We start from the raw sequence: 26,189 nt of genomic DNA, 5'->3' as shown, positions 1-26,189 counted from the left end.
TCCGGCCTCACATACCAGCTGGCAAGCCCTCCAGTTCCCACCTGATTGTTTCTCCCCTGACCTCAAAGCCCTGCTCTAAGATTCTGTCACTCATATTGTTTAAGGTCATTAAAAACATGTTCAATAAACTGGTCTCGCAACAGCTCTTTACCAGGAACCTTCTGCTTAACTCTTTCCATCAAGCCCATTAATGCCAGCAAGAACTGCTGGAGTGTCTCTCCCTCTTCACTCTCATCAAAAATATTAAAATAGGGGTTTAAATGATATTTCTATACACATTCACCTGGATAATGAGAACAATAGTCCAATTTCACGAATCTCGTAACTTTGTCGGTATCCCATGAAATGTGTCTTCAATCCATTGACGCCCAATAGGAGCGTAAGAATGGGTACGTCCGGTGCATACAGGTGCATGGAGCAGGGCAGAAGTCCTCATATAACCTTTCAGCGTGGCACCGGTGGACCACGTGTACACGCATGGTGAAAGCAGCAGACAGTAAAAAGTAGCAGTGAGCAACAGAAAAGACAGGACAAAACGGCAGCATCTGGAGGGACTCAGACAAAGATATACATACGCCAGTGACACAGGCATACACTTAACACTTGAGCACAAATTGTAGCTTCTATGAGGGAGAGGACAAGGAAGCAAGCTACGGTGCAAGCTACGCAGTATCTGTCCTGTTGCCTTTACCCCACAAAGATCCAGTTTATAAAGCCAATTGAAATTGGCAGGTTTTGCTCTCGAGCAAATCACTATTTCTCTGAAAGCTAAGATATTTGGTAAAACTAAGCTGGACAGTACAGTTTCTAGTATACCTCCAGTATACTTCCAGCATAGTTTTAGAATTTAGTGAGCAGCAAAATGGCATAAATTTATTGGCAACACACTTGCAATTACCCAAAAAAGGTCCTTTTTCATAAGGGGATCAAACCCTCGACCTTGGCGATATTAGCACCACACTCTAACCAGCTGAGCTAACCTGCCATCTGGTAGCTCTCTTGCATAGTCATCTTTACCTTATCTACCAATGTACAAGAAGCCTGGTGAAACGGACTTGCGGCTGAACATGTTCATAAAGGAAGTTGCAACTGGCAGGATTCCTTTATATAAATTTCCACTCTTTACTGATAGACTAGTTAACACCTCCAAAGGTCTGAGGTAAATGCAGCTCAAGGCTCAAATTCTCGACAACACAATTGCATTTGTGTCATACATAAACTGGGTAGTTTAATTTTGCTTTTGTGCAAGGTTGACTGTTTTGGTAATGCAAGGGTACCTCCAATACATAAGCTGGCCAGGAAGGGGATCAAACCCTCAACCTTGGCATTATTAGCACCACGCTCTAACCAGCTGAGCTAACCGGCCATGTGCTAGCGCTCTTCATTTAGCGTTGATGTGGGAGTACTTTCAGGGAAACAAAGGGAGAAGCAATTTGACTCCATTCGTTGAGCTTTGGGTAAGGTCCACTATTTACTGAAAAAGGCTTAAACACCAAAAAATATCTTGGGAGAAATCTTTAAACTGATGCAGCACAAGGCTCAAATGTAGGCTGAAATGTTTTGGCAATACCTTGTTGCTTTTACCCCACAAAGATCCAGTTGATGAAGCCAATTGAAATTGGCAGGTTTTGCTTTCGAGCAAGTTTCACTATTTCCTGTAAGCTAAGATATCTGGTAAAACTAAGCTGGCCAGTAAGTTTCTAGTATACCTCCAGTATACTTCCAGCATAGTTTTAGAACAGTGGTTCTTAACCTAGGTTCGATCGAACCCTAGGGGTTCGGAGAGTCAAATGCACCCTTTGATGTGTCTATCGAAGTACCTGCCCAACTTAAATGAGCCGTTTGAACGGCATAAAAACATAAAACGACATAAAAATGAAGAAAAGGAAGAGACTTTGCTGTGAAACTGACATAAGAGTGGCACTTGCCAAGGTGAAGCCACGCGTTTCTGAACTGGTCTCTCAAAGGCAACAGCAGAAGTCACACTGATTTGCAGTAAATATTCATTCGGGGTCGGCTCTTTCATCCTTATACTGCGGCTCTGCGTGGCTTGGGAAAATAAATTTCAAGTATTTAACTGAAGTGTATTTTATTTGTGTTAGTTCATTTTTATTGTAGTTTAAATTGGAAGATTATTGTGATCTTAAAATATTAGGAGGATCTTCTCCGATGTAACTTTCGCCCATCCCTCATGACGCGCTAATAAGCTTGTCCGTACATGTATAATGAAAATCCTGAGAGGAAATCGACACATAAATCTATCTGATATAGTGACAAGTTTATTATATCCGTGATAGATCTGCTTTTGTCTCCACGATGACGTTTCACGTATAACACATCAGACATGTCACCCAAAAGTAGAGCCACAAGCGAGTGAAATGAGCCAAAACAAAAGTCTTTGGAGAGCGTTTTAACAAAGGAGGAGCCAGAAGAGGAGCCTACAACCACCAAGAAAAAGGAAGCTAAATTTAAGAGACAGTACCAGGAGTCTTACTTAAAATGGGTTTGTCGCTACAGGTGAGTCTCACGCGCAGAGTCCGCTCTGCGTAATATGTGGGAAAAGCAAAATGAGGCAATGAAACCTTCAAAACTGCTTTGGCACATGGAGACTAAGCACCTGGGATTAAAAGATAAGCCTTAGAGTTTTTTGAAAGAAACTGTGGAGCAGACTAGACATAATCACACTGCGGGTGTCATTGTCTCTCATCACTCCTCGATGGGACCACCTCATCCCAAAGAAACAAGTGCAGGGCTCCCTCTGATGCAACGGTTTGGTGAGTTGTATTTTTTATGCACTTAACTTATTTTTGCCATATTTATCTGCCATGTGTAGAAGGCTTGTCCGTGAAAATAAAACCTTCATTATTCCTTTACATTATTATTATAATTATATACAATGTGCCGAGGAAATAAGACTCCTTTTGCAGGCTCTGGTGAATGTTGAAGCATAGACAAGAGTTTATTTCTTGCAAGAAATAGGTACGACAGCATCTCCCCCTTATGTCAGACCCCGAATGCTGGAAAGCACCCAGTTTATATAGGTTGAGATGACCAGAGGACATACATTTCAAAGTAAGCATGTGACACTCCCATTGAGGGGTGGTCAGACCAGCTCCTGTAGACATTTAGGAGCCGGTTCCCCTCAGGAGGTAACATTTGGAGTAGAGACAATACAAGGTGTGAAGTAGCATGTGGAGTAGAAACAATACTAGATGTGAAACACTTCAGGGGAGGGAGTGTGGTACTTCTGCTGAGGTGTGGTCAGACCAGCTCCTGGAGAGAGCTGGGTCCCCTCAGGGGGTCAATAGGGAGGGATTGAAGGCCGACTGTATGGTCTGGTTGCATCTACTTTCACTTGCATTACAACACATCTTAACAAGTCTAGCCACCAAAAGGGAACAAAAGGGTTGACATGAAAGGTTTTTCTAACACTGTCTTTGACGACCAAACCAAATGAGTTTTAGTTACGAGACCATGTGATTTCTAAAAGGTAAAATAATGACACAATATTTAAATTTCCATTACAAATGTTATCTTCATTTTAGATGTCAAAAAGTATTTGTGGCTCCCAGTGATTTATTTTCCGTGGAAACTGGGTCCAAATGGCTCTTTGCGTGTTAAAGGCCGACTCCTGTAGCGTGATGGAAATTAGGTGATGGGTGTGTGTTAAAATGTTAAAAATAATAAATAGCATAAATACAATAAGTTCATTATTGAAATACATGAGGTTAAAAATGTAAATAATTTCAGTGTGGTAGAATTAAAAAAGGTCATGTCTTTGTAAAAAGGTATGTATGCAATTTGCTGTGATTTCATGCATTGTATTGGTTTTATTCTTTGAACACAGTGATGTTAATGCACGATTCATTTTGTGCACCAGTAAAACATACATGTGTCTTGAATTTGAAAAAAATAAATAAAAATGTTTTCAATAAAAAAGGGTTTGGTGAATGCGCATATGAAACCGGTGGGGTTCAGTACCTCCAACAAGGTTAAGAATCACTGTACTAGACCCTTCAATACACATTCACAGACGTCTGTCATGTCTGACAGCGATTTACATTCACCTTTCAATTGTAAAGGTGCGGCTACAAGAAAAGAGTCTGGGTTTTTTGGGGTTGTCCTTATCATTCAGCACTGTGCATGAATAAACTCCACCTACCCACAAACAGTTTAAGTATCGTGTCTTGGGCTCTTTACACTGAGCACCGTCCAGACGTTCTCAACATCTGAAGCAGAGAATTCCTAACAGGCAAGTTAATATAATCAGTGTTTTGTTTGTTTTTTCCACTATTGAAACACGATTCAATGGTAACATTTTGTTCCTTTATAGAATGGTCAACAGGATGACTTCCCCATCCAAACTACCAGCTGTGGACTCTGAGGAGGAACGCTTTCACCGGAGTCATCTTCAACTTTTGTCTGTAAGTATTGTGTATAACATGACACACATTGTAAATCCTATGTTGTAAGGAAAACATACATCCAATGTTAAACAACTACTAACATCCACATAGCAAAACACAAGTAACCATTACTTCCACCCACTGTAGTCCAATAATTCTCAGCATTGTTTGGTAATGTCACTGTCACGTTGCCAAATGGAATTAAGATATTTGATATATATTTTGTAGATCTCATATTCAGCATAGTACAATTACCTTTTCATTTCACAATGAATATATTAGATTGTTTTTCTTACATGTCAAGTCAATAATGATTAAAAGTGGCCAATTCAATACCCAAATGTGTTCTAAACTACATATATTTCAATCCATCAAATGTCTCCGCAATGACGTAATCAAACCCTTTACTTTTTTACTTTTTTACAATTCATTAAAACCTTACCTGTACTGTCTTCATTGTCAGCCACACACAAGTAGTTTCTGCCTTGTCAGGTTATGCTTCTTTCCACTGCCACTTGGACTGTAAATTAATTTACATTCAGTAGGAAGAGTACACCACAAATGTCATGAAAGAAATACTCTTCCACAAAAAAATTGTTGTAGCAAATGAATCTCCAAATTTTAGATGTGAGTAATGTTTACATTTCATGTCTTTCCAGTACCAAGCACAAAATCCAGAATATCCTCGGCACAAACTTGCTGCCAATCTACACAGCTACTCAAATGCAGTCATCACACTCACCCGTCAACTAAAGGCTGCTCATCAGCAAATCCAGGATTTATCTAAGCAACTGTCTACACGAAATAGAGAATTGGAACAGGCCACAGAAAAAATTAAGGAGCAGCAAGAAAGACTGGACCTTTATGAAGGGGACTGGGATGGAACCGGTATGTATAATTATATGTGTATATACTGTAATAAAATACTACATGTACATTATAAATGTACACAGGTTCAGAAATAACTGCTTACTTTTGTACTTCCAGAGCCTGCAGATAGATAGATAAGCTATCCAGGAGACATCACCTTCCCCCACCTCCTCCCAGCCACAGTTGCCAACATCTTCTACTGTCTAAGTACATCAAGCCAAAAATGCCACTTAATGAGGACTGTGAATATTTGATATATTAACATTTTAAATAGGGTTTTTGTTTTTTACTCAATGTAATATATTGTATGCGAGTTCTCTTTTGATGTGTGTTTTTTGTAAATACTGAATAAATACTTTGGACAGTAATAAGCAATGACCACCATTTCTATTTGTACACTCAACTATTAATACTTAGTGTTGTGTAAGTGACATGTCATATTATTCAAAGACACAATTATCAGAAATTAAGACTCAATAATAGCTGTTACAATTGTGTACAAAGGAATACACAGTTTTATATATTAAGATAATACTTATGTCAGTGGTTCTTAACCTGGGTTCGATCGAACCCTAGGGGTTCGGTGAGTCAGTCTCAGGGGTTCGGCGGAGGTCAAGACAAACACCCGACTCATATCATTAGCAGACTGCAAGCCTCTTCAGACGTTGGCCCAATTCAACAAATGCACCCTTTGATGTGTCTATCGAAGTAACTGCCCAACTTAAATGAGCCGTGTGAATGGCATAAAAACATAAAACGACATAAAAACGAAGAAAAGTAAGAGACTTTGCTGTGAAAATGACATGAGAGTGGCACTTGCCCAGGTGAAGCCACACGTTTCTGACCTGGTCTCTCAAAGGCAACAGCAGAAGTCACACTGATTTGCAATAAATATTAATTAGCGCAGGGGTCGGCAACCTGCGACACCGGAGCCGTATGCGTCTTTTTCATCCTTATACTGCGGCTCTGCGTGGCCTGGGAAAATAAATTTCAAGTATTTAACTGAAGTGTATTTTAATGGTATTAGTTCTTTTTTATTGTAGTTTAAATTGGAAGATTATTGTGATCTTGAAATATTAAATTACAATATATTTATTAAATATTTTCTTATTTTTTGTTGATCAAAATAAGCGTCACACTCGCGGAACAATGTTAAAAACAAACACTGCTCACGCCTCACAGACACAGCTCACAGTCCTGCGTAAAGACACAGCCCTGATTTTCAGACGCTGTGCGCACAGGGGTCAGGAGCAGGAGGATCTTCTCCGATGTAACTTTCAACCGTCTCTCATGACACGCTAATAAGCTTGTCCGTAGATGTATAATGAAAATCCTGAGAGGAAATCGCCACATAAAGCTATTTGATGTAGTGACAAGTTTATTATATCTGTGATATATCTGCTTTTGTCTCCGCGATGACGTTTCAAGTATAACACATCAGACACGTCGCCCAAAAGTAGAGCCACAAGCGAGTGAAAATGAGCCAAAACAAAAGTCTTTGGAAAACTTTTTAACAAAGGAGAAAAGGCCAACTGAGGAGCCAGAAGAGGAGCCTATAACCACCAAGAAAAAGGAAACTAAATTTAAGAGACCATACCAGGAGTCCTACTTAAAATATGGGTTTGTCGCTACAGGTGACTCTCACACGCAGAGTCCGCTCTGCGTAATATGTGGGAAAAGCAAATGAGGCAATGAAACTGTCAACACTACTTCAGCACATGGAGAATAAGCACCTGCCTTACAGCAAGAAGGTTTGGTTCGATCCCCGGGTCGCCAGGCCTTTCTGTGTGGAGTTTTGCATGTTTCTCCCCGTGTCTGGATGGGTTTCCTCCGGGTACTCTGGTTTCACCCAACAACCAAAAGATGAACGCCCTTCGAGACAACTGTTGTTGTGATTTTGGGCATTGCAAAAATAAAATGAATTGAATTGAATTGATTAAAAGATAAACCTATAGAGTTTGTTGAAAGAAACTGCGGAGCAGACTAGACATAATCACATAACAATTTCACACTGAAATTAGATGATGAGTGTGTGTTAAAATGTTAAAAATAACAAATAGCATAAATACAATAAGTTCATTATTGAAATACATGAGGTTAAAAATTTGAGCTCGGGATGTTTTTTTTTTTTTTTTTTTTTTTTGGGGGGGGGTATTGTGTTTTTGTTGTTATTATGTAAACAATAAAAATTTGATCACAAAAAAAAGAAATACATGAGGTTAAAAATTTAAATGATTTCAGTGTGGTAGAATTAAAAAAGGTCATGTCTTTGTGAAAAGGTATGTATGTAATTTGTTGTGAGTTCATGCATTGTATTGGTTTTATTCGTTGAACACAGTGATGTTAATGCACGATTCATTTTGTGCACCAGTAAAACATGCATATGTCTTTAATTTGAAAAAATAAATAAATAAATAAACAAATATATATATATATATATATATATATATATATATATATATATATATATATATATATATATATATATATATATATTTCAATAAACAAGGGTTTCGTGAATGTGCATATGAAACCGGTGGGGTTCAGTAACTCCAACAAGGTTAAGAACCACTGTTTTAGAATTTAGTGAGCAGCAAAATGGTGAAAGCAGCTCAAGGCTGAAATTTGTTGGCATCACTATCACATTCCTCTCACACATAAACTGGGTAGTTTAATTTAGAAGTATTTGAAATGTGTTGGCAATACCCTATTGCCTTTACCCCACAAAGATCCAATTCATGAAGCCAATTGAAAATGGCAGGTTTTGCTTTCGAGCAAGTTTGACTATTCCTGAAAACTAAGATATCTGGTAAAACTAAGCTGTCCAGTACGGTTTCTAGTATACCTCCAATATACTTCCAGCATAGTTTTAGAATTTAGTCAGCAGCAAAATGGCATAAATTTATTGGCAAAAGGCATACATTTATTGGCAACACACTTGCAATTACCCAACAAAGGTCCTGTTCATGAAGGAAGTTGCAACTGGCAGGATTTCCTTTATATAAATTTCCACTCTTTACTGAATGACTAGTGAACACCTCCAAAGGTCTGAGGTGAATGCAGCTCAAGGCTCAAAATTGTTGGCAACACAATAACATATGTCTCACACATAAACTGGGTGGTTTAATTTGGCAGCATTTCCTTCAGTACAAGTTTGACTGTTTTGGTAATCCTTGGGTACCTCCAATATATAAACTGGCCAGTAAGGGGATCGAACCCTCGACCTTGGCGTTATTAGCACCACGCTCTAACCAGCTGAGCTAACCGGCCATGTGTCAGCTCTCTTGCATAGCCATCTTTACTTTATCTCCCAATGTACAAGAAGCCTGGTGAATCGGACTTGCGACTGACCATGGGAATATTTTCAATTAGCGTTGATGTGGGAGTACTTTCAGGGAAACAAAGGGAGAAGCAATTTGACTCCATTCGTTGAGCTTTGGGTAAGATCCACTATTTACTGAAAAAGGCTTAAACACCAAAAAATATCTTAGGAGAAATCTTTATGTCTAATTACAGCTCCCCAAAACTCGAATTTCTAGCCCTTCAATGGGCTGTTACTCAAAAGTTTCGAGAATACTTGTTGGGGAACAAGTTTGTTGTCTTTACTGACAATAATCCATTAAGTTACCTCCAAACTGCTAATCTGAGTGCAGCAGAGCAACGGGGGGCGTCAGAATTGGCAGTATTCAATTTTGAGATTAAGTATCGCCCTGGACCAGCAAATCGAAACGCTGATGCACTGTCACGTCAGACACAGCCAGCCGACTTCTCTGTTTTTGTACCTGGTTTTCCTGTGCCAGAAGAGGCTCATGCAAGAGATCTACCTGTTTTAACTGCGGCTGCACTCAGTAATACAATCACAGCACTGCCCTTTCGCCCTCAAGCTGATCTGAGTGTTTTGCAAGCAGCAGATCCAGTTATAGGTGCTTTCCTTAAGTACAGGAGAAGATAAAGACCCCCCTCAAGACAAGAACTAAGCACTGCATGTCAAGAGCTGCAGAAAATGGCACAGCAGTGGTCTAGACTAAGAACCAGAGACGGTGTCCTATACCCGGAAATGCGGCCCCCTGGCGAGCAGTCGTTATAGCAGCTCCTCTTACCTCAATGCCTTAAAGCAGAAGTTTTAAAGGGTCTTCATGATAATCATGGGCACCAAGGCATTGAACGCACCACACACCTTGTGAGAAGTCGGTGCTATTGGCCCTTTATGGGGAGTGACATCGAAAAGTATTGCCAGCAATGCCACTGTTGTACCCTGGCTAAAGCAGCCCAACCAAAGGTCCCTACCTTTAGAGGAAGTCTAATGGCCTCAAAGCCATTGGAGATTGTGGCTGTCAATTTTGCACTGCTAGAGAAGTCAACAGATGGCAGAGAAAACGTGCTTGTGGTGACAGATGTATTTTCAAAATTTGCCCAAGCCTATGCGACTCGTGATCAACGGGCAAGCACTGTCGTTAAGATCCTCACGGAAAGGTGGTTTTATACCTTTGGGGTCCATAAACGACTCCATAGTGATCAAGGAAGAAGCTTCGAAGGAGATCTTTTGAAACATTTGTGTAACTTGTATGGCATTGAGAAGAGCAGAACAACACCATATCACCCGGAAGGTGTGATACAAATATTTGAACTCAAAATTGGCAAAGGTATTATTGATCTATTTGATGGCATCTAGCTGGTATGAACTTGTCCTAATGAAGTGTGTGTGTGTTTTATAGGAATATGATCAGTTCTTAGACTTGTCACTGTTTTATCCCACTATTGTTTTGTTTTACTAAGTGAATATGGGCCTATAGTTTATAATTCTTGCACCTCGGCACTTTATATAGTTTAATAAAATTCGGGCAATGGTGCAATACGGCGTAGTACAGTGAAGTGCCAAACTATTCTAATGTTTTAATTGGATTTGCTGTGTTTTATATTGGATGATATTGATTAGTGTGTACTCTGATGTGGAATAGCACTGGACACTTTACCTGCCTTTACTGAATGGCCGATTGCTTGCCTTAAGTGTTTTAGGGGTGCCACCTTGTTAAATAAATTTGTTGAATTTATGTCCAGCCTCTCTCCAGTTTATTCTGGTAGCTGCTACTCCTGAATACTACATATAAATTTCCACTCTTTACTGAACGACTAGTGAACACCTCTGAAGGTCTGAGGTGAATGCAGCTATTGGCAAAAGGCATACATTTATTGGCAACACACTTGCAATTTATTGGCAACACACTTGCAATTACCCAACAAAGGTCCTGTTCATGAAGGAAGTTGCAACTGGCAGGATTTCCTTTATATAAATTTCCACTCTTTACTGAATGACTAGTGAACACCTCCAAAGGTCTGAGGTGAATGCAGCTCAAGGCTCAAAATTGTTGGCAACACAATAACATATGTCTCACACATAAACTGGGTGGTTTAATTTGGCAGCATTTCCTTCAGTACAAGTTTGACTGTTTTGGTAATCCTTGGGTACCTCCAATATATAAACTGGCCAGTAAGGGGATCTACCCTCGACCTTGGCGTTATTAGCACCACGCTCTAACCAGCTGAGCTAACCGGCCATGTGTCAGCTCTCTTGCATAGCCATCTTTACTTTATCTCCCAATGTACAAGAAGCCTGGTGAATCGGACTTGCGACTGACCATGGGAATATTTTCAATTAGCGTTGATGTGGGAGTACTTTCAGGGAAACAAAGGGAGAAGCAATTTGACTCCATTCGTTGAGCTTTGGGTAAGATCCACTATTTACTGAAAAAGGCTTAAACACCAAAAAATATCTTAGGAGAAATCTTTATGTCTAATTACAGCTCCCCAAAACTCGAATTTCTAGCCCTTCAATGGGCTGTTACTCAAAAGTTTCGAGAATACTTGTTGGGGAACAAGTTTGTTGTCTTTACTGACAATAATCCATTAAGTTACCTCCAAACTGCTAATCTGAGTGCAGCAGAGCAACGGGGGGCGTCAGAATTGGCAGTATTCAATTTTGAGATTAAGTATCGCCCTGGACCAGCAAATCGAAACGCTGATGCACTGTCACGTCAGACACAGCCAGCCGACTTCTCTATTTTTGTACCTGGTTTTCCTGTGCCAGAAGAGGCTCATGCAAGAGATCTACCTGTTTTAACTGCGGCTGCACTCAGTAATACAATCACAGCACTGCCCTTTCGCCCTCAAGCTGATCTGAGTGTTTTGCAAGCAGCAGATCCAGTTATAGGTGCTTTCCTTAAGTACAGGAGAAGATAAAGACCCCCCTCAAGACAAGAACTAAGCACTGCATGTCAAGAGCTGCAGAAAATGGCACAGCAGTGGTCTAGACTAAGAACCAGAGATGGTGTCCTATACCCGGAAATGCGGCCCCCTGGCGAGCAGTCGTTATAGCAGCTCCTCTTACCTCAATGCCTTAAAGCAGAAGTTTTAAAGGGTCTTCATGATAATCATGGGCACCAAGGCATTGAACGCACCACACACCTTGTGAGAAGTCGGTGCTATTGGCCCTTTATGGGGAGTGACATCGAAAAGTATTGCCAGCAATGCCACTGTTGTACCCTGGCTAAAGCAGCCCAACCAAAGGTCCCTACCTTTAGAGGAAGTCTAATGGCCTCAAAGCCATTGGAGATTGTGGCTGTCGATTTTGCACTGCTAGAGAAGTCAACAGATGGCAGAGAAAACGTGCTTGTGGTGACAGATGTATTTTCAAAATTTGCCCAAGCCTATGCGACTCGTGATCAACGGGCAAGCACTGTCGTTAAGATCCTCACGGAAAGGTGGTTTTATACCTATGGGGTCCCTAAACGACTCCATAGTGATCAAGGAAGAAGCTTCGAAGGAGATCTTTTGAAAGATTTGTGTAACTTGTATGGCATTGAGAAGAGCAGAACAACACCATATCACCCGGAAGGTGTGATACAAATATTTGAACTCAAAATTGGCAAAGGTATTATTGATCTATTTGATGGCATCTAGCTGGTATGAACTTGTCCTAATGAAGTGTGTGTGTGTTTTATAGGAATATGATCAGTTCTTAGACTTGTCACTGTTTTATCCCACTATTGTTTTGTTTTACTAAGTGAATATGGGCCTATAGTTTATAATTCTTGCACCTCGGCACTTTATATAGTTTAATAAAATTCGGGCAATGGTGCAATACGGCGTAGTACAGTGAAGTGCCAAACTATTCTAATGTTTTAATTGGATTTGCTGTGTTTTATATTGGATGATATTGATTAGTGTGTACTCTGATGTGGAATAGCACTGGACACTTTACCTGCCTTTACTGAATGGCCGATTGCTTGCCTTAAGTGTTTTAGGGGTGCCACCTTGTTAAATAAATTTGTTGAATTTATGTCCAGCCTCTCTCCAGTTTATTCTGGTAGCTGCTACTCCTGAATACTACATATAAATTTCCACTCTTTACTGAACGACTAGTGAACACCTCTGAAGGTCTGAGGTGAATGCAGCTATTGGCAAAAGGCATACATTTATTGGCAACACACTTGCAATTTATTGGCAACACACTTGCAATTACCCAACAAAGGTCCTGTTCATGAAGGAAGTTGCAACTGGCAGGATTTCCTTTATATAAATTTCCACTCTTTACTGAATGACTAGTGAACACCTCCAAAGGTCTGAGGTGAATGCAGCTCAAGGCTCAAAATTGTTGGCAACACAATAACATATGTCTCACACATAAACTGGGTGGTTTAATTTGGCAGCATTTCCTTCAGTACAAGTTTGACTGTTTTGGTAATCCTTGGGTACCTCCAATATATAAACTGGCCAGTAAGGGGATCGAACCCTCGACCTTGGCGTTATTAGCACCACGCTCTAACCAGCTGAGCTAACCGGCCATGTGTCAGCTCTCTTGCATAGCCATCTTTACTTTATCTCCCAATGTACAAGAAGCCTGGTGAATCGGACTTGCGACTGACCATGGGAATATTTTCAATTAGCGTTGATGTGGGAGTACTTTCAGGGAAACAAAGGGAGAAGCAATTTGACTCCATTCGTTGAGCTTTGGGTAAGATCCACTATTTACTGAAAAAGGCTTAAACACCAAAAAATATCTTAGGAGAAATCTTTATGTCTAATTACAGCTCCCCAAAACTCGAATTTCTAGCCCTTCAATGGGCTGTTACTCAAAAGTTTCGAGAATACTTGTTGGGGAACAAGTTTGTTGTCTTTACTGACAATAATCCATTAAGTTACCTCCAAACTGCTAATCTGAGTGCAGCAGAGCAACGGGGGGCGTCAGAATTGGCAGTATTCAATTTTGAGATTAAGTATCGCCCTGGACCAGCAAATCGAAACGCTGATGCACTGTCACGTCAGACACAGCCAGCCGACTTCTCTGTTTTTGTACCTGGTTTTCCTGTGCCAGAAGAGGCTCATGCAAGAGATCTACCTGTTTTAACTGCGGCTGCACTCAGTAATACAATCACAGCACTGCCCTTTCGCCCTCAAGCTGATCTGAGTGTTTTGCAAGCAGCAGATCCAGTTATAGGTGCTTTCCTTAAGTACAGGAGAAGATAAAGACCCCCCTCAAGACAAGAACTAAGCACTGCATGTCAAGAGCTGCAGAAAATGGCACGGCAGTGGTCTAGACTAAGAACCAGAGACGGTGTCCTATACCCGGAAATGCGGCCCCCTGGCGAGCAGTCGTTATAGCAGCTCCTCTTACCTCAATGCCTTAAAGCAGAAGTTTTAAAGGGTCTTCATGATAATCATGGGCACCAAGGCATTGAACGCACCACACACCTTGTGAGAAGTCGGTGCTATTGGCCCTTTATGGGGAGTGACATCGAAAAGTATTGCCAGCAATGCCACTGTTGTACCCTGGCTAAAGCAGCCCAACCAAAGGTCCCTACCTTTAGAGGAAGTCTAATGGCCTCAAAGCCATTGGAGATTGTGGCTGTCGATTTTGCACTGCTAGAGAAGTCAACAGATGGCAGAGAAAATGTGCTTGTGGTGACAGATGTATTTTCAAAATTTGCCCAAGCCTATGCGACTCGTGATCAACGGGCAAGCACTGTCGTTAAGATCCTCACGGAAAGGTGGTTTTATACCTATGGGGTCCCTAAACGACTCCATAGTGATCAAGGAAGAAGCTTCGAAGGAGATCTTTTGAAACATTTGTGTAACTTATATGGCATTGAGAAGAGCAGAACAACACCATATCACTCGGAAGGTGTGATACAAATATTTGAACTCAAAATTGGTAAAGGTATTATTGATCTATTTGATGGCATCTAGCTGGTATGAACTTGTCCTAATGAAGTGTGTGTGTGTTTTATAGGAATATGATCAGTTCTTAGACTTGTCACTGTTTTATCCCACTATTGTTTTGTTTTACGAAGTGAATATGGGCCTATAGTTTATAATTCTTGCACCTCGGCACTTTATATAGTTTAATAAAATTCGGGCAATGGTGCAATACGGCGTAGTACAGTGAAGTGCCAAACTATTCTAATGTTTTAATTGGATTTGCTGTGTTTTATATTGGATGATATTGATTAGTGTGTACTCTGATGTGGAATAGCACTGGACACTTTACCTGCCTTTACTGAATGGCCGATTGCTTGCCTTAAGTGTTTTAGGGGTGCCACCTTGTTAAATAAATTTGTTGAATTTATGTCCAGCCTCTCTCCAGTTTATTCTGGTAGCTGCTACTCCTGAATACTACATATAAATTTCCACTCTTTACTGAACGACTAGTGAACACCTGTGAAGGTCTGAGGTGAATGCAGCTATTGGCAAAAGGCATACATTTATTGGCAACACACTTGCAATTTATTGGCAACACACTTGCAATTACCCAACAAAGGTCCTGTTCATGAAGGAAGTTGCAACTGGCAGGATTTCCTTTATATAAATTTCCACTCTTTACTGAATGACTAGTGAACACCTCCAAAGGTCTGAGGTGAATGCAGCTCAAGGCTCAAAATTGTTGGCAACACAATAACATATGTCTCACACATAAACTGGGTGGTTTAATTTGGCAGCATTTCCTTCAGTACAAGTTTGACTGTTTTGGTAATCCTTGGGTACCTCCAATATATAAACTGGCCAGTAAGGGGATCGAACCCTCGACCTTGGCGTTATTAGCACCACGCTCTAACCAGCTGAGCTAACCGGCCATGTGTCAGCTCTCTTGCATAGCCATCTTTACTTTATCTCCCAATGTACAAGAAGCCTGGTGAATCGGACTTGCGACTGACCATGGGAATATTTTCAATTAGCGTTGATGTGGGAGTACTTTCAGGGAAACAAAGGGAGAAGCAATTTGACTCCATTCGTTGAGCTTTGGGTAAGATCCACTATTTACTGAAAAAGGCTTAAACACCAAAAAATATCTTAGGAGAAATCTTTATGTCTAATTACAGCTCCCCAAAACTCGAATTTCTAGCCCTTCAATGGGCTGTTACTCAAAAGTTTCGAGAATACTTGTTGGGGAACAAGTTTGTTGTCTTTACTGACAATAATCCATTAAGTTACCTCCAAACTGCTAATCTGAGTGCAGCAGAGCAACGGGGGGCGTCAGAATTGGCAGTATTCAATTTTGAGATTAAGTATCGCCCTGGACCAGCAAATCGAAACGCTGATGCACTGTCACGTCAGACACAGCCAGCCGACTTCTCTGTTTTTGTACCTGGTTTTCCTGTGCCAGAAGAGGCTCATGCAAGAGATCTACCTGTTTTAACTGCGGCTGCACTCAGTAATACAATCACAGCACTGCCCTTTCGCCCTCAAGCTGATCTGAGTGTTTTGCAAGCAGCAGATCCAGTTATAGGTGCTTTCCTTAAGTACAGGAGAAGATAAAGACCCCCCTCAAGACAAGAACTAAGCACTGCATGTCAAGAGCTGCAGAAAATGGCACAGCAGTGGTCTAGACTAAGAACCAGAGACGGTGTCCTATACCCGGAAATGCGGCCCCCTGGCGAGCAGTCGTTATAGCAGCTCCTCTTACCTCAATGCCTTAAAGCAGAAGTTTTAAAGGGTCTTCATGATAATCATGGGCACCAAGGCATTGAACGCACCACACACCTTGTGAGAAGTCGGTGCTATTGGCCCTTTATGGGGAGTGACATCGAAAAGTATTGCCAGCAATGCCACTGTTGTACCCTGGCTAAAGCAGCCCAACCAAAGGTCCCTACCTTTAGAGGAAGTCTAATGGCCTCAAAGCCATTGGAGATTGTGGCTGTCGATTTTGCACTGCTAGAGAAGTCAACAGATGGCAGAGAAAATGTGCTTGTGGTGACAGATGTATTTTCAAAATTTGCCCAAGCCTATGCGACTCGTGATCAACGGGCAAGCACTGTCGTTAAGATCCTCACGGAAAGGTGGTTTTATACCTATGGGGTCCCTAAACGACTCCATAGTGATCAAGGAAGAAGCTTCGAAGGAGATCTTTTGAAACATTTGTGTAACTTGTATGGCATTGAGAAGAGCAGAACAACACCATATTACCCGGAAGGTGTGATACAAATATTTGAACTCAAAATTGGCAAAGGTATTATTGATCTATTTGATGGCATCTAGCTGGTATGAACTTGTCCTAATGAAGTGTGTGTGTGTTTTATAGGAATATGATCAGTTCTTAGACTTGTCACTGTTTTATCCCACTATTGTTTTGTTTTACTAAGTGAATATGGGCCTATAGTTTATAATTCTTGCACCTCGGCACTTTATATAGTTTAATAAAATTCGGGCAATGGTGCAATACGGCGTAGTACAGTGAAGTGCCAAACTATTCTAATGTTTTAATTGGATTTGCTGTGTTTTATATTGGATGATATTGATTAGTGTGTACTCTGATGTGGAATAGCACTGGACACTTTACCTGCCTTTACTGAATGGCCGATTGCTTGCCTTAAGTGTTTTAGGGGTGCCACCTTGTTAAATAAATTTGTTGAATTTATGTCCAGCCTCTCTCCAGTTTATTCTGGTAGCTGCTACTCCTGAATACTACATATAAATTTCCACTCTTTACTGAACGACTAGTGAACACCTCTGAAGGTCTGAGGTGAATGCAGCTATTGGCAAAAGGCATACATTTATTGGCAACACACTTGCAATTTATTGGCAACACACTTGCAATTACCCAACAAAGGTCCTGTTCATGAAGGAAGTTGCAACTGGCAGGATTTCCTTTATATAAATTTCCACTCTTTACTGAATGACTAGTGAACACCTCCAAAGGTCTGAGGTGAATGCAGCTCAAGGCTCAAAATTGTTGGCAACACAATAACATATGTCTCACACATAAACTGGGTGGTTTAATTTGGCAGCATTTCCTTCAGTACAAGTTTGACTGTTTTGGTAATCCTTGGGTACCTCCAATATATAAACTGGCCAGTAAGGGGATCGAACCCTCGACCTTGGCGTTATTAGCACCACGCTCTAACCAGCTGAGCTAACCGGCCATGTGTCAGCTCTCTTGCATAGCCATCTTTACTTTATCTCCCAATGTACAAGAAGCCTGGTGAATCGGACTTGCGACTGACCATGGGAATATTTTCAATTAGCGTTGATGTGGGAGTACTTTCAGGGAAACAAAGGGAGAAGCAATTTGACTCCATTCGTTGAGCTTTGGGTAAGATCCACTATTTACTGAAAAAGGCTTAAACACCAAAAAATATCTTAGGAGAAATCTTTATGTCTAATTACAGCTCCCCAAAACTCGAATTTCTAGCCCTTCAATGGGCTGTTACTCAAAAGTTTCGAGAATACTTGTTGGGGAACAAGTTTGTTGTCTTTACTGACAATAATCCATTAAGTTACCTCCAAACTGCTAATCTGAGTGCAGCAGAGCAACGGGGGGCGTCAGAATTGGCAGTATTCAATTTTGAGATTAAGTATCGCCCTGGACCAGCAAATCGAAACGCTGATGCACTGTCACGTCAGACACAGCCAGCCGACTTCTCTGTTTTTGTACCTGGTTTTCCTGTGCCAGAAGAGGCTCATGCAAGAGATCTACCTGTTTTAACTGCGGCTGCACTCAGTAATACAATCACAGCACTGCCCTTTCGCCCTCAAGCTGATCTGAGTGTTTTGCAAGCAGCAGATCCAGTTATAGGTGCTTTCCTTAAGTACAGGAGAAGATAAAGACCCCCCTCAAGACAAGAACTAAGCACTGCATGTCAAGAGCTGCAGAAAATGGCACAGCAGTGGTCTAGACTAAGAACCAGAGACGGTGTCCTATACCCGGAAATGCGGCCCCCTGGCGAGCAGTCGTTATAGCAGCTCCTCTTACCTCAATGCCTTAAAGCAGAAGTTTTAAAGGGTCTTCATGATAATCATGGGCACCAAGGCATTGAACGCACCACACACCTTGTGAGAAGTCGGTGCTATTGGCCCTTTATGGGGAGTGACATCGAAAAGTATTGCCAGCAATGCCACTGTTGTACCCTGGCTAAAGCAGCCCAACCAAAGGTCCCTACCTTTAGAGGAAGTCTAATGGCCTCAAAGCCATTGGAGATTGTGGCTGTCGATTTTGCACTGCTAGAGAAGTCAACAGATGGCAGAGAAAACGTGCTTGTGGTGACAGATGTATTTTCAAAATTTGCCCAAGCCTATGCGACTCGTGATCAACGGGCAAGCACTGTCGTTAAGATCCTCATGGAAAGGTGGTTTTATACCTATGGGGTCCCTAAACGACTCCATAGTGATCAAGGAAGAAGCTTCGAAGGAGATCTTTTGAAACATTTGTGTAACTTGTATGGCATTGAGAAGAGCAGAACAACACCATATCACCCGGAAGGTGTGATACAAATATTTGAACTCAAAATTGGCAAAGGTATTATTGATCTATTTGATGGCATCTAGCTGGTATGAACTTGTCCTAATGAAGTGTGTGTGTGTTTTATAGGAATATGATCAGTTCTTAGACTTGTCACTGTTTTATCCCACTATTGTTTTGTTTTACTAAGTGAATATGGGCCTATAGTTTATAATTCTTGCACCTCGGCACTTTATATAGTTTAATAAAATTCGGGCAATGGTGCAATACGGCGTAGTACAGTGAAGTGCCAAACTATTCTAATGTTTTAATTGGATTTGCTGTGTTTTATATTGGATGATATTGATTAGTGTGTACTCTGATGTGGAATAGCACTGGACACTTTACCTGCCTTTACTGAATGGCCGATTGCTTGCCTTAAGTGTTTTAGGGGTGCCACCTTGTTAAATAAATTTGTTGAATTTATGTCCAGCCTCTCTCCAGTTTATTCTGGTAGCTGCTACTCCTGAATACTACATATAAATTTCCACTCTTTACTGAACGACTAGTGAACACCTCTGAAGGTCTGAGGTGAATGCAGCTATTGGCAAAAGGCATACATTTATTGGCAACACACTTGCAATTTATTGGCAACACACTTGTAATTACCCAACAAAGGTCCTGTTCATGAAGGAAGTTGCAACTGGCAGGATTTCCTTTATATAAATTTCCACTCTTTACTGAATGACTAGTGAACACCTCCAAAGGTCTGAGGTGAATGCAGCTCAAGGCTCAAAATTGTTGGCAACACAATAACATATGTCTCACACATAAACTGGGTGGTTTAATTTGGCAGCATTTCCTTCAGTACAAGTTTGACTGTTTTGGTAATCCTTGGGTACCTCCAATATATAAACTGGCCAGTAAGGGGATTGAACCCTCGACCTTGGCGTTATTAGCACCACGCTCTAACCAGCTGAGCTAACCGGCCATGTGTCAGCTCTCTTGCATAGCCATCTTTACTTTATCTCCCAATGTACAAGAAGCCTGGTGAATCGGACTTGCGACTGACCATGGGAATATTTTCAATTAGCGTTGATGTGGGAGTACTTTCAGGGAAACAAAGGGAGAAGCAATTTGACTCCATTCGTTGAGCTTTGGGTAAGATCCACTATTTACTGAAAAAGGCTTAAACACCAAAAAATATCTTAGGAGAAATCTTTATGTCTAATTACAGCTCCCCAAAACTCGAATTTCTAGCCCTTCAATGGGCTGTTACTCAAAAGTTTCGAGAATACTTGTTGGGGAACAAGTTTGTTGTCTTTACTGACAATAATCCATTAAGTTACCTCCAAACTGCTAATCTGAGTGCAGCAGAGCAACGGGGGGCGTCAGAATTGGCAGTATTCAATTTTGAGATTAAGTATCGCCCTGGACCAGCAAATCGAAACGCTGATGCACTGTCACGTCAGACACAGCCAGCCGACTTCTCTGTTTTTGTACCTGGTTTTCCTGTGCCAGAAGAGGCTCATGCAAGAGATCTACCTGTTTTAACTGCGGCTGCACTCAGTAATACAATCACAGCACTGCCCTTTCGCCCTCAAGCTGATCTGAGTGTTTTGCAAGCAGCAGATCCAGTTATAGGTGCTTTCCTTAAGTACAGGAGAAGATAAAGACCCCCCTCAAGACAAGAACTAAGCACTGCATGTCAAGAGCTGCAGAAAATGGCACAGCAGTGGTCTAGACTAAGAACCAGAGACGGTGTCCTATACCCGGAAATGCGGCCCCCTGGCGAGCAGTCGTTATAGCAGCTCCTCTTACCTCAATGCCTTAAAGCAGAAGTTTTAAAGGGTCTTCATGATAATCATGGGCACCAAGGCATTGAACGCACCACACACCTTGTGAGAAGTCGGTGCTATTGGCCCTTTATGGGGAGTGACATCGAAAAGTATTGCCAGCAATGCCACTGTTGTACCCTGGCTAAAGCAGCCCAACCAAAGGTCCCTACCTTTAGAGGAAGTCTAATGGCCTCAAAGCCATTGGAGATTGTGGCTGTCGATTTTGCACTGCTAGAGAAGTCAACAGATGGCAGAGAAAACTGTGCTTGTGGTGACAGATGTATTTTCAAAATTTGCCCAAGCCTATGCGACTCGTGATCAACGGGCAAGCACTGTCGTTAAGATCCTCACGGAAAGGTGGTTTTATACCTATGGGGTCCCTAAACGACTCCATAGTGATCAAGGAAGAAGCTTCGAAGGAGATCTTTTGAAACATTTGTGTAACTTGTATGGCATTGAGAAGAGCAGAACAACACCATATTACCCGGAAGGTGTGATACAAATATTTGAACTCAAAATTGGTAAAGGTATTATTGATCTATTTGATGGCATCTAGCTGGTATGAACTTGTCCTAATGAAGTGTGTGTGTGTTTTATAGGAATATGATCAGTTCTTAGACTTGTCACTGTTTTATCCCACTATTGTTTTGTTTTACTAAGTGAATATGGGCCTATAGTTTATAATTCTTGCACCTCGGCACTTTATATAGTTTAATAAAATTCGGGCAATGGTGCAATACGGCGTAGTACAGTGAAGTGCCAAACTATTCTAATGTTTTAATTGGATTTGCTGTGTTTTATATTGGATGATATTGATTAGTGTGTACTCTGATGTGGAATAGCACTGGACACTTTACCTGCCTTTACTGAATGGCCGATTGCTTGCCTTAAGTGTTTTAGGGGTGCCACCTTGTTAAATAAATTTGTTGAATTTATGTCCAGCCTCTCTCCAGTTTATTCTGGTAGCTGCTACTCCTGAATACTACATATAAATTTCCACTCTTTACTGAACGACTAGTGAACACCTCTGAAGGTCTGAGGTGAATGCAGCTATTGGCAAAAGGCATACATTTATTGGCAACACACTTGCAATTTATTGGCAACACACTTGCAATTACCCAACAAAGGTCCTGTTCATGAAGGAAGTTGCAACTGGCAGGATTTCCTTTATATAAATTTCCACTCTTTACTGAATGACTAGTGAACACCTCCAAAGGTCTGAGGTGAATGCAGCTCAAGGCTCAAAATTGTTGGCAACACAATAACATATGTCTCACACATAAACTGGGTGGTTTAATTTGGCAGCATTTCCTTCAGTACAAGTTTGACTGTTTTGGTAATCCTTGGGTACCTCCAATATATAAACTGGCCAGTAAGGGGATCGAACCCTCGACCTTGGCGTTATTAGCACCACGCTCTAACCAGCTGAGCTAACCGGCCATGTGTCAGCTCTCTTGCATAGCCATCTTTACTTTATCTCCCAATGTACAAGAAGCCTGGTGAATCGGACTTGCGACTGACCATGGGAATATTTTCAATTAGCGTTGATGTGGGAGTACTTTCAGGGAAACAAAGGGAGAAGCAATTTGACTCCATTCGTTGAGCTTTGGGTAAGATCCACTATTTACTGAAAAAGGCTTAAACACCAAAAAATATCTTAGGAGAAATCTTTATGTCTAATTACAGCTCCCCAAAACTCGAATTTCTAGCCCTTCAATGGGCTGTTACTCAAAAGTTTCGAGAATACTTGTTGGGGAACAAGTTTGTTGTCTTTACTGACAATAATCCATTAAGTTACCTCCAAACTGCTAATCTGAGTGCAGCAGAGCAACGGGGGGCGTCAGAATTGGCAGTATTCAATTTTGAGATTAAGTATCGCCCTGGACCAGCAAATCGAAAACGCTGATGCACTGTCACGTCAGACACAGCCAGCCGACTTCTCTGTTTTTGTACCTGGTTTTCCTGTGCCAGAAGAGGCTCATGCAAGAGATCTACCTGTTTTAACTGCGGCTGCACTCAGTAATACAATCACAGCACTGCCCTTTCGCCCTCAAGCTGATCTGAGTGTTTTGCAAGCAGCAGATCCAGTTATAGGTGCTTTCCTTAAGTACAGGAGAAGATAAAGACCCCCCTCAAGACAAGAACTAAGCACTGCATGTCAAGAGCTGCAGAAAATGGCACAGCAGTGGTCTAGACTAAGAACCAGAGACGGTGTCCTATACCCGGAAATGCGGCCCCCTGGCGAGCAGTCGTTATAGCAGCTCCTCTTACCTCAATGCCTTAAAGCAGAAGTTTTAAAGGGTCTTCATGATAATCATGGGCACCAAGGCATTGAACGCACCACACACCTTGTGAGAAGTCGGTGCTATTGGCCCTTTATGGGGAGTGACATCAAAAAGTATTGCCAGCAATGCCACTGTTGTACCCTGGCTAAAGCAGCCCAACCAAAGGTCCCTACCTTTAGAGGAAGTCTAATGGCCTCAAAGCCATTGGAGATTGTGGCTGTCGATTTTGCACTGCTAGAGAAGTCAACAGATGGCAGAGAAAATGTGCTTGTGGTGACAGATGTATTTTCAAAATTTGCCCAAGCCTATGCGACTCGTGATCAACGGGCAAGCACTGTCGTTAAGATCCTCACGGAAAGGTGGTTTTATACCTATGGGGTCCCTAAACGACTCCATAGTGATCAAGGAAGAAGCTTCGAAGGAGATCTTTTGAAACATTTGTGTAACTTGTATGGCATTGAGAAGAGCAGAACAACACCATATCACCCGGAAGGTGTGATACAAATATTTGAACTCAAAATTGGTAAAGGTATTATTGATCTATTTGATGGCATCTAGCTGGTATGAACTTGTCCTAATGAAGTGTGTGTGTGTTTTATAGGAATATGATCAGTTCTTAGACTTGTCACTGTTTTATCCCACTATTGTTTTGTTTTACGAAGTGAATATGGGCCTATAGTTTATAATTCTTGCACCTCGGCACTTTATATAGTTTAATAAAATTCGGGCAATGGTGCAATACGGCGTAGTACAGTGAAGTGCCAAACTATTCTAATGTTTTAATTGGATTTGCTGTGTTTTATATTGGATGATATTGATTAGTGTGTACTCTGATGTGGAATAGCACTGGACACTTTACCTGCCTTTACTGAATGGCCGATTGCTTGCCTTAAGTGTTTTAGGGGTGCCACCTTGTTAAATAAATTTGTTGAATTTATGTCCAGCCTCTCTCCAGTTTATTCTGGTAGCTGCTACTCCTGAATACTACATATAAATTTCCACTCTTTACTGAACGACTAGTGAACACCTGTGAAGGTCTGAGGTGAATGCAGCTATTGGCAAAAGGCATACATTTATTGGCAACACACTTGCAATTTATTGGCAACACACTTGCAATTACCCAACAAAGGTCCTGTTCATGAAGGAAGTTGCAACTGGCAGGATTTCCTTTATATAAATTTCCACTCTTTACTGAATGACTAGTGAACACCTCCAAAGGTCTGAGGTGAATGCAGCTCAAGGCTCAAAATTGTTGGCAACACAATAACATATGTCTCACACATAAACTGGGTGGTTTAATTTGGCAGCATTTCCTTCAGTACAAGTTTGACTGTTTTGGTAATCCTTGGGTACCTCCAATATATAAACTGGCCAGTAAGGGGATCGAACCCTCGACCTTGGTGTTATTAGCACCACGCTCTAACCAGCTGAGCTAACCGGCCATGTGTCAGCTCTCTTGCATAGCCATCTTTACTTTATCTCCCAATGTACAAGAAGCCTGGTGAATCGGACTTGCGACTGACCATGGGAATATTTTCAATTAGCGTTGATGTGGGAGTACTTTCAGGGAAACAAAGGGAGAAGCAATTTGACTCCATTCGTTGAGCTTTGGGTAAGATCCACTATTTACTGAAAAAGGCTTAAACACCAAAAAATATCTTAGGAGAAATCTTTATGTCTAATTACAGCTCCCCAAAACTCGAATTTCTAGCCCTTCAATGGGCTGTTACTCAAAAGTTTCGAGAATACTTGTTGGGGAACAAGTTTGTTGTCTTTACTGACAATAATCCATTAAGTTACCTCCAAACTGCTAATCTGAGTGCAGCAGAGCAACGGGGGGCGTCAGAATTGGCAGTATTCAATTTTGAGATTAAGTATCGCCCTGGACCAGCAAATCGAAACGCTGATGCACTGTCACGTCAGACACAGCCAGCCGACTTCTCTGTTTTTGTACCTGGTTTTCCTGTGCCAGAAGAGGCTCATGCAAGAGATCTACCTGTTTTAACTGCGGCTGCACTCAGTAATACAATCACAGCACTGCCCTTTCGCCCTCAAGCTGATCTGAGTGTTTTGCAAGCAGCAGATCCAGTTATAGGTGCTTTCCTTAAGTACAGGAGAAGATAAAGACCCCCCTCAAGACAAGAACTAAGCACTGCATGTCAAGAGCTGCAGAAAATGGCACAGCAGTGGTCTAGACTAAGAACCAGAGACGGTGTCCTATACCCGGAAATGCGGCCCCCTGGCGAGCAGTCGTTATAGCAGCTCCTCTTACCTCAATGCCTTAAAGCAGAAGTTTTAAAGGGTCTTCATGATAATCATGGGCACCAAGGCATTGAACGCACCACACACCTTGTGAGAAGTCGGTGCTATTGGCCCTTTATGGGGAGTGACATCGAAAAGTATTGCCAGCAATGCCACTGTTGTACCCTGGCTAAAGCAGCCCAACCAAAGGTCCCTACCTTTAGAGGAAGTCTAATGGCCTCAAAGCCATTGGAGATTGTGGCTGTCGATTTTGCACTGCTAGAGAAGTCAACAGATGGCAGAGAAAACGTGCTTGTGGTGACAGATGTATTTTCAAAATTTGCCCAAGCCTATGCGACTCGTGATCAACGGGCAAACACTGTCGTTAAGATCCTCACGGAAAGGTGGTTTTATACCTATGGGGTCCCTAAACGACTCCATAGTGATCAAGAAGAAGCTTCGAAGGAGATCTTTTGAAACATTTGTGTAACTTGTATGGCATTGAGAAGAGCAGAACAACACCATATCACCCGGAAGGTGTGATACAAATATTTGAACTCAAAATTGGCAAAGGTATTATTGATCTATTTGATGGCATCTAGCTGGTATGAACTTGTCCTAATGAAGTGTGTGTGTGTTTTATAGGAATATGATCAGTTCTTAGACTTGTCACTGTTTTATCCACTATTGTTTTGTTTACTAAGTGAATATGGGCCTATAGTGAGTGAAGTGCCAAACTATTCTAATGTTTTAATTGGATTTGCTGTGTTTTTATTGGATGATATTGATAGTGTGTACTCTGATGTGGAATAGCACTGGACACTTTACTGCCTTTACTGAA

At 41.5% G+C, this 26,189-nt stretch overlaps 9 non-coding genes across 9 annotated transcripts; all 9 read right to left on the bottom strand.

Moving 5' to 3' along the window:
• Window positions 1–1,292: 1,292 nt before the first annotated feature.
• trnai-aau (transfer RNA isoleucine (anticodon AAU)) lies at window positions 1,293–1,366 on the bottom strand. The gene has a single exon. It is a non-coding gene; the product is annotated as a tRNA-Ile (tRNA).
• A 7,106-nt stretch (window positions 1,367–8,472) lies between these two features.
• trnai-aau (transfer RNA isoleucine (anticodon AAU)) lies at window positions 8,473–8,546 on the bottom strand. The gene has a single exon. It is a non-coding gene; the product is annotated as a tRNA-Ile (tRNA).
• Window positions 8,547–10,758: 2,212 nt separating this feature from the next.
• trnai-aau (transfer RNA isoleucine (anticodon AAU)) lies at window positions 10,759–10,831 on the bottom strand. Its single transcript has one exon. It is a non-coding gene; the product is annotated as a tRNA-Ile (tRNA).
• A 2,212-nt stretch (window positions 10,832–13,043) lies between these two features.
• trnai-aau (transfer RNA isoleucine (anticodon AAU)) lies at window positions 13,044–13,117 on the bottom strand. Its single transcript has one exon. It is a non-coding gene; the product is annotated as a tRNA-Ile (tRNA).
• Window positions 13,118–15,329: 2,212 nt separating this feature from the next.
• On the bottom strand, window positions 15,330–15,403 carry trnai-aau (transfer RNA isoleucine (anticodon AAU)). Its single transcript has one exon. It is a non-coding gene; the product is annotated as a tRNA-Ile (tRNA).
• Window positions 15,404–17,615: 2,212 nt separating this feature from the next.
• Window positions 17,616–17,689, bottom strand: trnai-aau (transfer RNA isoleucine (anticodon AAU)). Its single transcript has one exon. It is a non-coding gene; the product is annotated as a tRNA-Ile (tRNA).
• Window positions 17,690–19,901: 2,212 nt separating this feature from the next.
• Window positions 19,902–19,975, bottom strand: trnai-aau (transfer RNA isoleucine (anticodon AAU)). Its single transcript has one exon. It is a non-coding gene; the product is annotated as a tRNA-Ile (tRNA).
• A 2,213-nt stretch (window positions 19,976–22,188) lies between these two features.
• On the bottom strand, window positions 22,189–22,262 carry trnai-aau (transfer RNA isoleucine (anticodon AAU)). Its single transcript has one exon. It is a non-coding gene; the product is annotated as a tRNA-Ile (tRNA).
• A 2,213-nt stretch (window positions 22,263–24,475) lies between these two features.
• trnai-aau (transfer RNA isoleucine (anticodon AAU)) lies at window positions 24,476–24,549 on the bottom strand. The gene has a single exon. It is a non-coding gene; the product is annotated as a tRNA-Ile (tRNA).
• Window positions 24,550–26,189: the final 1,640 nt, after the last annotated feature.

Source organism: Periophthalmus magnuspinnatus, chromosome 18 (genome assembly GCF_009829125.3).
Source record: "Periophthalmus magnuspinnatus isolate fPerMag1 chromosome 18, fPerMag1.2.pri, whole genome shotgun sequence".
Classification (NCBI taxonomy): Eukaryota; Metazoa; Chordata; class Actinopteri; order Gobiiformes; family Gobiidae; genus Periophthalmus; species Periophthalmus magnuspinnatus.
Note: the sequence above shows the minus strand (reverse complement) of the source record. Positions and strands in the feature narration are given on the sequence as shown.